Raw genomic sequence first — 13389 nt, 5'->3', positions numbered from 1 at the left:
CAGATACGACAAGTAATAAGGGTATTTTATCGTGAGTTCTGTGCTAAGTGTGTTAGCATTTTTTCGCTCAGACCCTTTGTTATTACCCTTATGTTTCGTTTTGCTAAAAATTGTTAATATTGTCTGATAGCTGAGTTTCTTCCCGTTAAGTGGGTATGACACATTAATAGGTTTTTAAATGTTAAGAAGCCCTCAGACGCTGTTTCTTGCAGATGTTGCGATTTGCGGGGGAATGGGGCTTAACAGGTTAATAATCCCACTTTTCAAATAATTCAGTCAATTAAAGCTGAACACATTTTCTAACAAATCTTAGTCGATAAGAAAAAAGCTCAATAACTTATTTTCATAACAACCTTGAAATATACTCTTCCTATTTCTCCTTATTATAAGCAATCTGAGGCTTCTGTTTTAAGGAATGAGCTACCAACAATATAATGTAAACCCTATGGAGAGCTGTGAGGTACGCTGACTAAGCATAATTCACTTGATTGATTTTGCCGACTTAACTTATGAGGCGATATACCTCTAGTGATCGGCCCAGCCCTTTATATTCTGTATGTGGCCCTCTGTGAAAAAGGGTTTGGACACCCCTGCTCTAAAGGCCCGGACACTCCCAGCTGACACCAAAGAGGCTTCTCAATACTAAAATGTCCCCTCTTCGACTCCTCGGTCCTCGGTCCTCCGGTAGTGACCCGGAAATGAATTTCAGCGCGCCATTTTGAAGGACGTCTCATTTCTCTAAATGCACACCGAGGACCGAGGATCGAGCGTCGAGGAGGCTCTCTGGAGGAGCTCTAACCGAGGATACACTGATGGTTCCTCCACGGCTCCTCCACGGATGCATTTCCGGGAACGGTGGAGGCGTGACGCACGGCCGGACTTATCTCAGCCAATGACAGCTCTGCATGCATCCCCTGGATATTATTTTAGAAACTGCTTTCATCGCGTCGCGATGTTTACAGAGAGAACAGCTGTGAGGTCCGTGCAGAAAGCAGAGCAGTGTACAATATCACTCAGTATAACAGGCCTACATTACTTTACTCTCTTATTTGCTGTAGTACAAAGAGTCGATATTTTTCTAAGACCATTTAGTGCTTCACATAATAAAATACACAACGGCTGTAGCCTGATTATGCTTTAGGAGCTGTAAGTGTGTGTTGTAGGCAGTGTGTATGTGTGTGTGTGGTACAGTATGTAGGTGTGTGTTGTACAGTGCGTAGATGCGGCGGACAGACGGGTCTCAGTTGGTTTGGTGTCCTCTGCTTACTTTTAATTTAATTTCAAATCTTTATTTATCCAGATAAATCCCATTGAGATCATTGATCTCTTTTTCAAGGCAGACCTGCTCAAGTAGTTCCACATGAAACATAACAACATAAATAGAACAACAAAAGGACATCATACAGCATCATTTACATAATGATCCACATAAACATGTACCAACAGCTTCTGATTGAGTAGCATCCAACCGAGCTTTAAAAACATTTAGTGGCACCAGATTGCTCAGTTTCCATTTAATTTGCAGACTGTTCCAAGACAGAGGAGCTGCGCATCTAAAAGCTGTCTCCCTAAGACAGTCCTAGCAGTTGGCTCATTTAATAAAACCACAGCATGCGATCTCAGGCAGTAGCCACTTACAATTCACCGTGAGATCAGGGAGCAGATATAAGATGGAAGTTTCCCTAACATGGCTTTGTATGTTAGGGAGACTTCCATCTTATATCTGCTCCCTGATCTCACGGAGAATTGTAAGTGGCTTATTATTATTACAAGTTAATACTTGTAAATACAACTTTTGGCCCGTAATTTCAATTCCCCATTTCAGCGACAGAGAGAGGGGGGGGATATATCCAGTCTCTGATTGTGTTACGTTATTATGAGAGTGCTCTCATACTTTAAATTGTATATATTTATATACATATATTTGTGTGTCCGTATCTGTAGCCTGTTATTGTCTCATTATACCGCACTCTCAATGAATTCAAAGTAAATATGTGGGGGAACAATGTTCATCTGATCTAACAGAGATACAGCGCTATGACAAAACACTCGACAGCTGATGCAGCTGTTGCCACGTAATAATGAACGGACGTCTCTTTAATATGACCGCTCAGAGGAGAGGAATTCTCATTTCTTTAAACGTCTGCTGCTTCCCCTCCTCTCTCCTCGGTTCCCCTCCTCGGTCCTCCGCTCGCATCTCCTGTGGGCGGGTCTAAGTATCGAGGAGGGGAACCGAGGAGGGGAGTCGAGGAGGGGAAATTTGAGTATTGAGAAGCCTCTCAAGACTTCAGCCGCCGGCCAAGAAGCACGTACGAACTGCGCATGCGTGAGTGGCAATAACTCTCCTTACCAGCAGGCGGCGGTAGTGTGTATTTGCCATTCAAAAGAGGCAACAACCGGAAGACAGAGAAGAAGAACAGACTGCGTGATAACTGAGAGAAGAAGAACAGACTGCGTGATATAAACAAACAACAAATAGCGTTCAATTTTCACTCTACAACGATTGGCCTTCTTAATAGTTTGTGTGGGTGCCCTCACTTCCGTTTCGCTTCTCATGCACTAATTCGCTGGCTGAACAACCAATCAGAGTGATTTCTTTGACCGACAGCCTTTGGCCGATTGTCAGAAAGGCGTCGGCACGGCTGAAAAAGCACGACGGTGCGGGACACACCAATCTGAGTGGGGCGACAGGACGCTCCTCGTCGGCCTGACATCCATCGACGGCCAAAATCGGCTTGGTGTGTCCGGGGCTTAAAGCATCAACGTGTATCTTAGACCGGATTCCAACTAAGCAGTTTCCATGGATTCATATTCTTATTATATGTTCAAGCATTTGGACTTTTGATTGATTGATTGAAAAGTTTATTAACAGCTTGTATATTGGGTACAGTACAGTACAGCTCAAAACATACAATTGTTAAGGGGATGCAGACCAGAGAAAGACTTTCGTCTTGTTTACATCAGGGTCCCCCAAACTACCCCCCCGACTACCTATGTTGTAAATGTATTATCTTTTTAATTTAAACACGGCATCCTGCTCTGTTTCTCCTCGAAGTTTCTTACATTTTTCCCCATTAACTTTGGGGTTTCTTTGGAAGTTTTTTCTTGTCCGACGTGAGGGTCCAAGAACGTGAGGGTCCAAGAACAGGGGGTGTAATCTTAATCTGTACACACTGTAAAGTCCACTGAGACATAATGATGAGTGATATTGGGCTATATAAATACACATCGATTGATTGATTGACATAGAAGTATTTTTAATGTTTAAAATGCATGTAGACCAGCAGAGAAATATGCCTGAGCATGTTCTGTAACCTAAATATACATGTCTAATATACATATACTCGAATAACACACTGTTGAGTAATACAAATTCAATAAAATAGACACTTGTAAGCAAAACCTGAATGAAACATTATACTGGGTTTTTATCTGTAATCTAATTAGTCATCAGTAAAAGCTGTCAAAGCGATTTTCCTCGTGTCTAATTTGTTCTACAGCTGAATGTGATTACCCATAATGCTCGGATGTTATTACTCTGAACATCTTTGACACGCCACCTAATTTATTGCTCATCATCACACATTAGCTATCGAGTGATTTGATTAAGCCTTGCAAAGAAACATGGAGAAGTGACGTCTAACAAAATGTCAGTAAATACAATGTTATGGAATATGATTTATTTCCAACAATGATTTCATAATAATTTATATTCCTCTGATTTCTGTGCATTAAATATTGCATTCAACTGGATTCAGGATGTGGTTAGCCTAGCTTAGCATAAGCAGGGTGATCTGCCCAAAGTTCCTCTGATGCAAGGATTAAATAAAACAGTTTAACAGGTTGTGTTTTGTTTGTTTACTTTAACCCCTACAACTGGGAGTTACAGTGATTGCTTTGACAACAGCTGTTCATCCATCTGTCGACCATTTCTCTGAAGCATCTCGGCGACAGAGTTGCCAAATTAGTTCGGATGAGATTATTTCATTTCTATTTTGGTAATCAGCGCCAAACTTGGACATCTCAGGAAGCAACGAACAAGTTCTCTGTACCGACTGTTGTTTTGATATGTCATTTTGTAAGGTAAGGTATAAGTAAGTATTATAACCGGAGAGGGCAAAAGTACACACATCCTTCACTCAAGTAGAAGTACAGATACTCATGTTTAAAAATACTCTGGTGAAAGTAGAAGTACTGACTAAACTTATTTACTCAAGTGAAAGTAAAGAGGCTTTGAAATGTCCTTCAGTAAAAAGTCCCCATAACTAGCAGCTGCTTTAAAGAGTACCTGACCTCCCTTTATATTAATAGAACAATAATGTCATTGATAGCTAATGAATGTTTCCATGCTGAACAACGGCAACATGACAACGTTTCCATTGGTCCCTCTTCTTTAGAGAAGACCAGGAAATGATGGATACACGGATCGTGTTCAAATCAATAGGCACGCAATGACTCTAAAGAATAATGATCACGCATCAAACACACATTCAGACTAAAGGAACCAGCTGTTTGGGAAATGAGAGAAGTAGAAAGTACAAGTATTTGTGTTCAACATGTAAGAAGTAGAAAGTACAGGTATTTGGGTTCAACATGTGAGAAGTAGAAAGTACAGGTATTTGAGTTCAACATGTAAGAAGTAGAAGGTACAGGTATTTGGGTTCAACATGTAAGAAGTAGAAAGTACAGGTATTTGAGTTCAACATGTAAGAAGTAGAAAGTACAGGTATTTGAGTTCAACATGTAAGAAGTAGAAAGTACAGGTATTTGGGTTCAACATGTAAGAAGTAGAAAGTACAGGTATTTGAGTTCAACATGTGAGAAGTAGAAAGTACAGGTATTTGAGTTCAACATGTAAGAAGTAGAAAGTACATGTATTTGAGTTCAACATGTAAGAAGTAGAAAGTACAGGTATTTGGGTTCAACATGTAAGAAGTAGAAAGTACAGGTATTTGAGTTCAACATGTGAGAAGTAGAAAGTACAGGTATTTGAGTTCAACATGTAAGAAGTAGAAAGTACAGGTATTTGTGTTCAACATGTGAGAAGTAGAAAGTACAGGTATTTGAGTTCAACATGTAAGAAGTAGAAAGTACAGGTATTTGAGTTCAACATGTAAGAAGTAGAAAGTACAGGTATTTGAGTTCAACATGTAAGAAGTAGAAAGTACAGGTATTTGTGTTCAACATGTAAGAAGTAGAAGTAAAAAGTCGTAAGTAGTGGAGTAAAGTACTGATACCAGAAACATGTACTTAAGTACAGTAAAAAAGTATTTGTACTCCATACTTCCCACTAAAACGATCCAGTGAGAGGCCAATGAGAGGGTGGTGTGTGTGTGTGTGTGTGTGTGTGTGTGTGTGTGTGTGTGTGTGTGTGTGCGTGTGTGTGTGTGGTCTAGCATTACTATACTTGTGGGGACCTAAATCTGTTTACACAGTCACGTGTGGGGACTCGCCTCCCTTATGGGGACAAATTGGAGGTCCCCATAAGGGGAATCATTACTTTTAGGGTGAAGACTTGGTTAGGTTTAGGATTAGAGTTAAGGTTAGGATAAGTCTCCAGGAAATGCATGTAAGTCAATGTAATGTCCCCTGAAGTGATGTATACATGGTATGTGTGTGTGCGCGCGTGTGTGTGTGTGTGTGTGTGTGTGTGTGTGTGTGTGTGTGTGTGTGTGTGTGTGTGTGTGTGTGTGTGTGTGTGTGTGTGTGTGTGTGTGTGTGTGTGTGTGTGTGTGTGTGTGTGTGTGTGTGTGTGTGTGTGTGTGTGTGTGTGTGTGTGTGTGTGTGTGTGTGTGTGTGTGTGTGTGTGTGTGCTCCCAACATGGAAGTAGCGCTATAACTTATAACACTGGGCTGAGCACTTCCCCCCGCTGACATCCAGCTGGCTGATTCAACACGAGTCTGTTTCACAAACTGTAGCAGGACAGCCGGGGAAACTGGAGCAGAAAATCTGGCCCAATCACACACAGACACACAAATAAAATATTCTTTAAAAAAAAAGAAAAACTCCACACCGGCTCTGAGTTTAAAGAAACAGCAGGCAGCAGAGCATTCTGGGAGGTAGCATTCAGATATTGAAGAAGCTGAAATGACAGATTTGAGTCCATGACGAAGGTTTCCCAAAGCAGTGTGCAGCTATTTTGAAACGTAGGACATCAGAGCCAAAGACGATGCAAGTAATCCACATTTCCTCCCAAATATTCGACATTTTCATTCCAGCCCTCAAACGTAGCGCTGCGAGGGGAATTCAGGGAACAGTAGCAGGCACTGAACCATCTGTAAAAGTCAGAGCTGGTCCCCTGAGCCAGAGCTAGCACCGGCGGCTACCGCTATTTCTGTCCAACAGTAAACACTACACTCTACAGCGAGTCCAGCTGAGGGAAGGTAACATCATCTGTGTGCATTTCAACGAGTCCGAGGCTGCTAGATTTCAACATAGTAGGAGATATGAGTTGATATCAACCAGCAAAAGCAAGTAAAGCGATTACAAAGTTACAACTGGAGTCAAAAAACTTGAATAAAGAACGTTTTGTGTGACGAAAAATCTATTTTATTTGCACTAAACTTGACAACATGGAAAACAATTTGAGTTTGGTTCAATTATTAGGGATCAGAGAATAAGATTATCAGATTTTATTTTATATCACTTACAAACCAGATGCTACGAAGAATTACTAACAAAGCACTTATATACTAATAAAGGACTGGCTTATCTAAAGCCAGTTGAGTAGCACTTGAAATGTTTGGCTCTATGAAACCTGATGTACTTATATGATTCTGTTTTCTTCAAGGTTGTGTCTTCCTGGTCGAATGCACTTATTGTAAGTCGCTTTGGATAAAAGCCTCAGCTAAATGTAATGTAATGCTCACAAACCTAATATTCAAAGTTATTTCTGCCTATAGTGAGGCGAAATAACAAGAGTTGCAACACATCTTTAAATTAGTTTTGAACATATGCGTTACCTCAGACTGGCTGAGCTCAAATGTATTACAGCCTAAGCTTCTGTAAGCAATTGGTATTCAAGATTGACATGTTTTATTATACAGTTGTTTGTGTTCCTGTGCCTTTTACCTCCAGTGGCTCTGCCCAGGTTTTAAAGAGTGACTTGTAATTATTCGGTGTATGTCAAGGGCTTTTATTGTGAAAGAAAGGAAGGATTGGAACATGGCATACGTTGTTTTTGTCAAGGTTAAAAGGAGCAATAAAGTTGTTCCTCTCGGTTCAGACTACCGTTGTGGATTCATAATTCTCCTCCACACTTTAGCGTATTTTATTTATGACTAACAGTTGGTTAGTGAGCTTGTTTTGGATTTAATCCTGAATCAGGAAGTGATCGAAACAAAAAAAGTCATCGCTTTGTTCTGGACAGCAGCCTAATTACTCAGTGTACACACACACTGTTATTGTGGCCTCAGGCTGAACACACACACACACACACACACACACACACACACACACACACACACACACAAAACCAAGCTAATGCTAAACACACAAGCAGAGACAAAACACACACACATTCATTCATTGGTGTTTAGAGAATCAATCCTCCAATCGACGGAGCTTTCTGAAACTCCTGATGCAGAAACGGTTATTGATCGGTGTTCAGAGGACGCACTCAGCGCTGATGAGAGCCGGCCAGGCGCTTTCAGACGGATCTTACTGGGACATTTATCGCCGAAAATACAAGAATGGCTGGGAAAGCTTTGTTGGCTTCAGAGGAAACAAAACAAAACAGAGAAGTGAGGCGGATTACGTCCATCTCTGAGGAGTCATTGGCATTTCACTCTGCTGAGTCCTCGCCTCCTCAGACGCTCACATGACCTCCCTGTCTGCAAAACGCTCGTCTGGATGGAAATGTATTCACCACAAACTCTCTGCTGCTCCATTTTCTTCTTTTGAAATGAGCGAGAAAGTTCATTCCTGACCTTTGAAACAGACGTTTTCAATGAATAAGGAAGAAAATCCTTCACAAGCTTCACAAACACTGGGTTTAACTCAAAGACTGACAGTATTTGTTGTTGTTTTAAAGAAAATGTCCAATAAAATGGAAGAAATACTGACATATAACCTGACACACTGAGGTCCTGCTGATTCTGCCATGGACAGAAAACTCTTATGTGTCCTTGGAAAGATGGACTATTTTGAAGTTTTGCTTGGAGGATATCCATCTCCCAGAATGCTTTACACCTTTTAATGTTGCCAAACATTAATTATATGATAGTCTCCTTCTACTGTGTGTATTTGAATGGATACTGAAGTATGTGAAAGTAATCTCAAGCTTAATGATTCATGTTGATCAAACCAAAGCATTTAAATCCAATGGTCGAATTCACAGCAAAAGCACGTCATTATTAGTCGTCTGAAATGCAGCCTGTCTGGTTCATTAACAATGTTCGTTTTCTGTCGTGATGTTTCCGACATGTCGTCTTTGTTGATTCTAAAAACAGATTGTCCTTCTGAAGCGAGGATAAATAACATGTCTTTCCTGCGCTCATAAACCTGTAATATCTGTGCTGATTTATCGTGAAACGGAGCGGAACCTCTGGCCTTGTTTTCCTGCTGAAAGAAAAACGTTGAAAATATTTTATTGTAGTCTGACAGATCCAGGTCAGAATTCCAGGCGCTGTTACAGTAAGTGATCGAACAGGTGCCATCAAGGCTTCAGCTAAATACCCACAATGCACTGCGGTACATGGCAGCTGATGTAACAGGGTCGACAGTTATCCATGGGAAGGTTTAGCTCAGATGAAGCCACTCATAGATATCAAATTCAAGATACTAGAAGACAAAAGATGTTAAGATAGTTCGAGAAAAGGTTGAAGTCTTCGTTATCATGGATCTGTTTTACTCCTAAATCTCAACGTTTGGGAAACTGGGGTGTTCGTCACTCTCTGAGGTAGATTTATTTTACAAATACCGCGTTTTCTGGGATTTGGAAGTTCCCAATAAGGTTTTAATTAAGTTATAAAGGAAAAGAGTAAAGTTATTAGCTGCGAAAGTACAAAAAAAGCAAAGGATTATGGACTTTGAAGAACACCCGGTGATACAGTTTGAGTAAGCAGGCAGCTCCTAATTTAAAATCCTTCATGTTTAGTTATCAACTATTAAAGTCTAGGATGTCGATACATTTACCTTTATGACGCAGCCTAGTTGAGTTCTCGATTCTGATTGGTCAGCTTGGACATACCAGAGGTGGTTATCTTTTGCGAACAGACCTAAGGGCAGCAGGCCGTTGCTCAGGAGGATCTAGGGACTATTTTCTGAAATATCAATACGCAGAAAGAAGTCCGGTTAACTTAACGTCAGCAGTGGACAACAAACGTTAAAGAAAAGAAAAACTACGAAAGGGAAGAACAGAGGTTCAGAGACAGAGAGGTGGACGTCAGAGAAAGCAACAGAAGAAGACAGACAGGAAGTAAACACTAAAGGAAACAGCAGAAGAAGACAGACAGGAAGTAAACACTAAAGGAAACAGCAGAAGAAGACAGACAGGAAGTAAACACAAAAGGGAACAGCAGAAGAAGACGGACAGGAAGTAAACACTAAAGGAAACAGCAGCAGAAGACAGACAGGAAGTAAACACTAAAGGAAACAGCAGAAGAAGACAGACAGGAAGTAAACACTAAAGGAAACAGCAGAAGAAGACAGACAGGAAGTAAACACTAAAGGAAACAGCAGAAGAAGACAGACAGGAAGTAAACACAAAAGGGAACAACAGAAGAAGACAGACAGGAAGTAAACACTAAAGGAAACAGCAGAAGAAGACAGACAGGAAGTAAACACTAAAGGAAACAGCAGAAGAAGACAGACAGGAAGTAAACACTAAAGGAAACAGCAGAAGAAGACAGACAGGAAGTAAACACTAAAGGAAACAGCAGAAGAAGACAGACAGGAAGTAAACACTAAAGGAAACAGCAGAAGAAGACAGACAGGAAGTAAACACTAAAGGAAACAGCAGAAGAAGACAGACAGGAAGTAAACACTAAAGGGAACAGCAGAAGAAGACAGACAGGAAGTAAACACTAGGGAACAGCAGAAGAAGACAGACAGGAAGTAAACACTAAAGGAAACAGCAGCAGAAGACAGACAGGAAGTAAACACTAAAGGGAACAACAGAAGAAGACAGACAGGAAGTAAACACTAAAGGAAACAGCAGCAGAAGACAGACAGGAAGTAAACACTAAAGGGAACAACAGAAGAAGACAGACAGGAAGTAAACACTAGGGATCACAGTATGGGCTCTGGCAGTGTTTAAGGTTAATGGAAAATAAAACGTGAACAGACTTGGAGAGTTACAGAAAACCTTGATTAGTGCTGCCATTCATTATAAGTCACGTTGCTGTTGCCACAGATCCAGTTGTTGCTACGCAGTCGTTGGTTTATTTAGTGCGTAGCCATGTAATAAAGCGGCGAGGTGGTCCTGAACCAATCAAGAACACATCGACCTTACGCTGATGTGTTCGCTGCCTTGGCTCAGTTTTCTGGAACAGATAAGAAAGGTCAGAGGTGAAGGCAGAGTAAACCTGAGGACCCCAAGGCCTGTTTTGTATTTACCAAAACATGTAGCCTATTTTCTTTAAAAGCAGGGCCAGGCAGATATTCCTGATCCTTCAGCTAGCGTTAGAGAAGGTCTGCCTAATTGCTCAACCAGAGACAGGTCTAAGAAGATTGCTGAATCAATACTTATGTGTCTCTCCTGTTTGTAATTCGTTGTGAAGGTTATGAATAATTCACCGGCGGTATTGATCGGACCTGAGAGACTCATCACCTGTAGAGTTACAGAGCTTCAGGTGGATGAGACTCCATGAAGTCTCCAGGATCCACCAGGGACCGAGCATCCGAGAGGAGCCGTGTGAAGGGGCCGCAGCTGCTCCTCTGGGACAGCATGCTAATTTAATGAAGGCTAATACTGTAGCTGCTGGATCTGATGGTGTAGCAGGAAACATGGGGAGCCTTTCTCACATGACGTCACAAATGATCAAAGACGTGCCCAATCGAATTGATTTGTTTTATCGGCTGCAAGTTTTGTGATTAATTAGTTAATTGTGTTAATTGTGCTTTGGACATCACTTCTGGTTAGTACTGTTAATGACAACTGAATCCTACTACTTCTATTCTTTTTTTATTGTATTTACTTGCACTATTTTATCTGTTTTATTGTGTTGCACTGTTGGAGGAGCCTGGGATCTAAGATGTCCATCGACATAACTACACTGTAGCTAATGTACGCATGATAATAAAAGCCTTGAATCTTGAAAAATCTTGAAAAATCTTGAATCCAATATACCTTTAAAAGTGTACAGGATCAATTGTGGAAAAAAACTCCCATTTGAATGAAACCAAATGACTAACTTGGAAAATAAATAAAACAATAGAGTGATACCATTGACTCACTAGGCCTAGGTCATGTCTGAGTGCACAGGGACATAAAGAAGAAGACAAACTAAAGACCCACGGACGGGATTTAACCCTTCATTGCAAGCTTGAAAATGTAAATTTTCATTTAAACTCTATCGATTTTGAGAAAATGTATTGAGCAATCGACGTGACAGGGTCCAGCTTTGTAGCTAATGTTCTAACACTAAAGGCAAACAGCATTATTTGAGCACTAACCATGACTCCTTTATCAATCCATACAGCGTAATGAAAAGATAAGATGAGACGGCACGGAGAGCTCTTTAAACACACGTGAACTTCAGAGGTAAATATGTGAATTATGAGCAAACAGGTCGGAGATAACAAAGAGAACATTTGGCTCCATCTGAGATGAGGAATGCCAGATATTAACGGTAACTACCTGTAACCAATTACCTATTTGAATAAAAACATAATCCATCCTACTCTGACCATGCAGCCCTGGTCTGACCCTAACCAAAACTAACCATAGAGGACTAATATCATACGATCACCACCGCTAAGCTAAAGGAGGCTAATGTTGGTCTATACAGGAACTACAGCACGGTCACATGACTTCACATCACCACCGCTAAGCTAAAGGAGGCTAATGTTGGGCTATAAAGGAACTACAGCACGGTCACATGACTTCACGTCACCACCACTAAGCTAAAGGCGGCTAAGGTTGGGCTATAAAGGAACTACAGCACGGTCACATGACTTCACGTCACCACCACTAAGCTAAAGGTTGCTAATGTTGGGCTATAAAGGAACTACAGCACGGTCACATGACTTCACGTCACCACCGCTAAGCTAAATGTTGCTAATGTTGGGCTATAAAGGAACTACAGCACGGTCACATGACTTCACGTCACCACCGCTAAGCTAAAGGTTGCTAATGTTGGGCTATAAAGGAACTACAGCACGGTCACATGACTTCACGTCACCACCGCTAAGCTAAAGGTGGCTAATGTTGGGCTATAAAGGAACTACAGCACGGTCACATGACTTCACGTCACCACCGCTAAGCTAAAGGTTGCTAATGTTGGGCTATAAAGGAACTACAGCACGGTCACATGACCTCACGTCACCACCGCTAAGCTAAAGGAGGCTAATGTTGGGCTATAAAGGAACTACAGCACGGTCACATGACTTCACGTCACCACCGCTAAGCTAAAGGAGGCTAATGTTGGGCTATAAAGGAACTATAGCATGGTCACATGACTTCACGTCACCACCGTTAAGCTAAAGGAGGCTAATGTTGGGCTATAAAGGAACTACAGCACGGTCACATGACTTCACGTCACCACCGCTAAGCTAAAGGAGGCTAATGTTGGGCTATAAAGGAACTACAGCACGGTCACATGACTTCACGTCACCACCGCTAAGCTAAAGGTTGTTAATGTTGGGCTATAAAGGAACTACAGCACGGTCACATGACTTCACGTCATCACCGCTAAGCTAAAGGTGGCTAATGTTGGGCTATAAAGGAACTACAGCACGGTCACATGACCTCACGTCACCACCGCTAACCTAAAGGAGGCTAATGTTGGGCTATAAAGTAACTACAGCACGGTCACATGACTTCACGTCACCACCGCTAAGCTAAAGGAGGCTAATGTTGGGCTATAAAGGAACTACAGCACGGTCACATGACCTCACGTCACCACCGCTAAGCTAAAGGTGGTTAATGTTGGGCGTGATGACGTTTAGTCGTCCCATTTAGACACTTGTTAGCATTCTCTGTTTTTAAATCCACTAGTGGGGTATTTACTTTTAAAATACTGCCGTAGACAACCATATCCTGACCCGCTGCGATATTACAAATTGACGGTTCGAGAGCAGCAAATGGCCGATGTAGTTTAGAAAAATTAGACTACATACACATATTGGCAGGAATTATAATATTATCATTATAAAACTGCAGATAGAGTTCAGTTCCAGCTGGGGAGATAAGGTTTCTGAATGAATGCACGAGTTATTTGCCACAG

Source organism: Gymnodraco acuticeps, unplaced genomic scaffold (assembly GCF_902827175.1).
Source record: "Gymnodraco acuticeps unplaced genomic scaffold, fGymAcu1.1, whole genome shotgun sequence".
Taxonomy (NCBI): domain Eukaryota; kingdom Metazoa; phylum Chordata; class Actinopteri; order Perciformes; family Bathydraconidae; genus Gymnodraco; species Gymnodraco acuticeps.
This window is presented reverse-complemented; position numbering follows the sequence as displayed.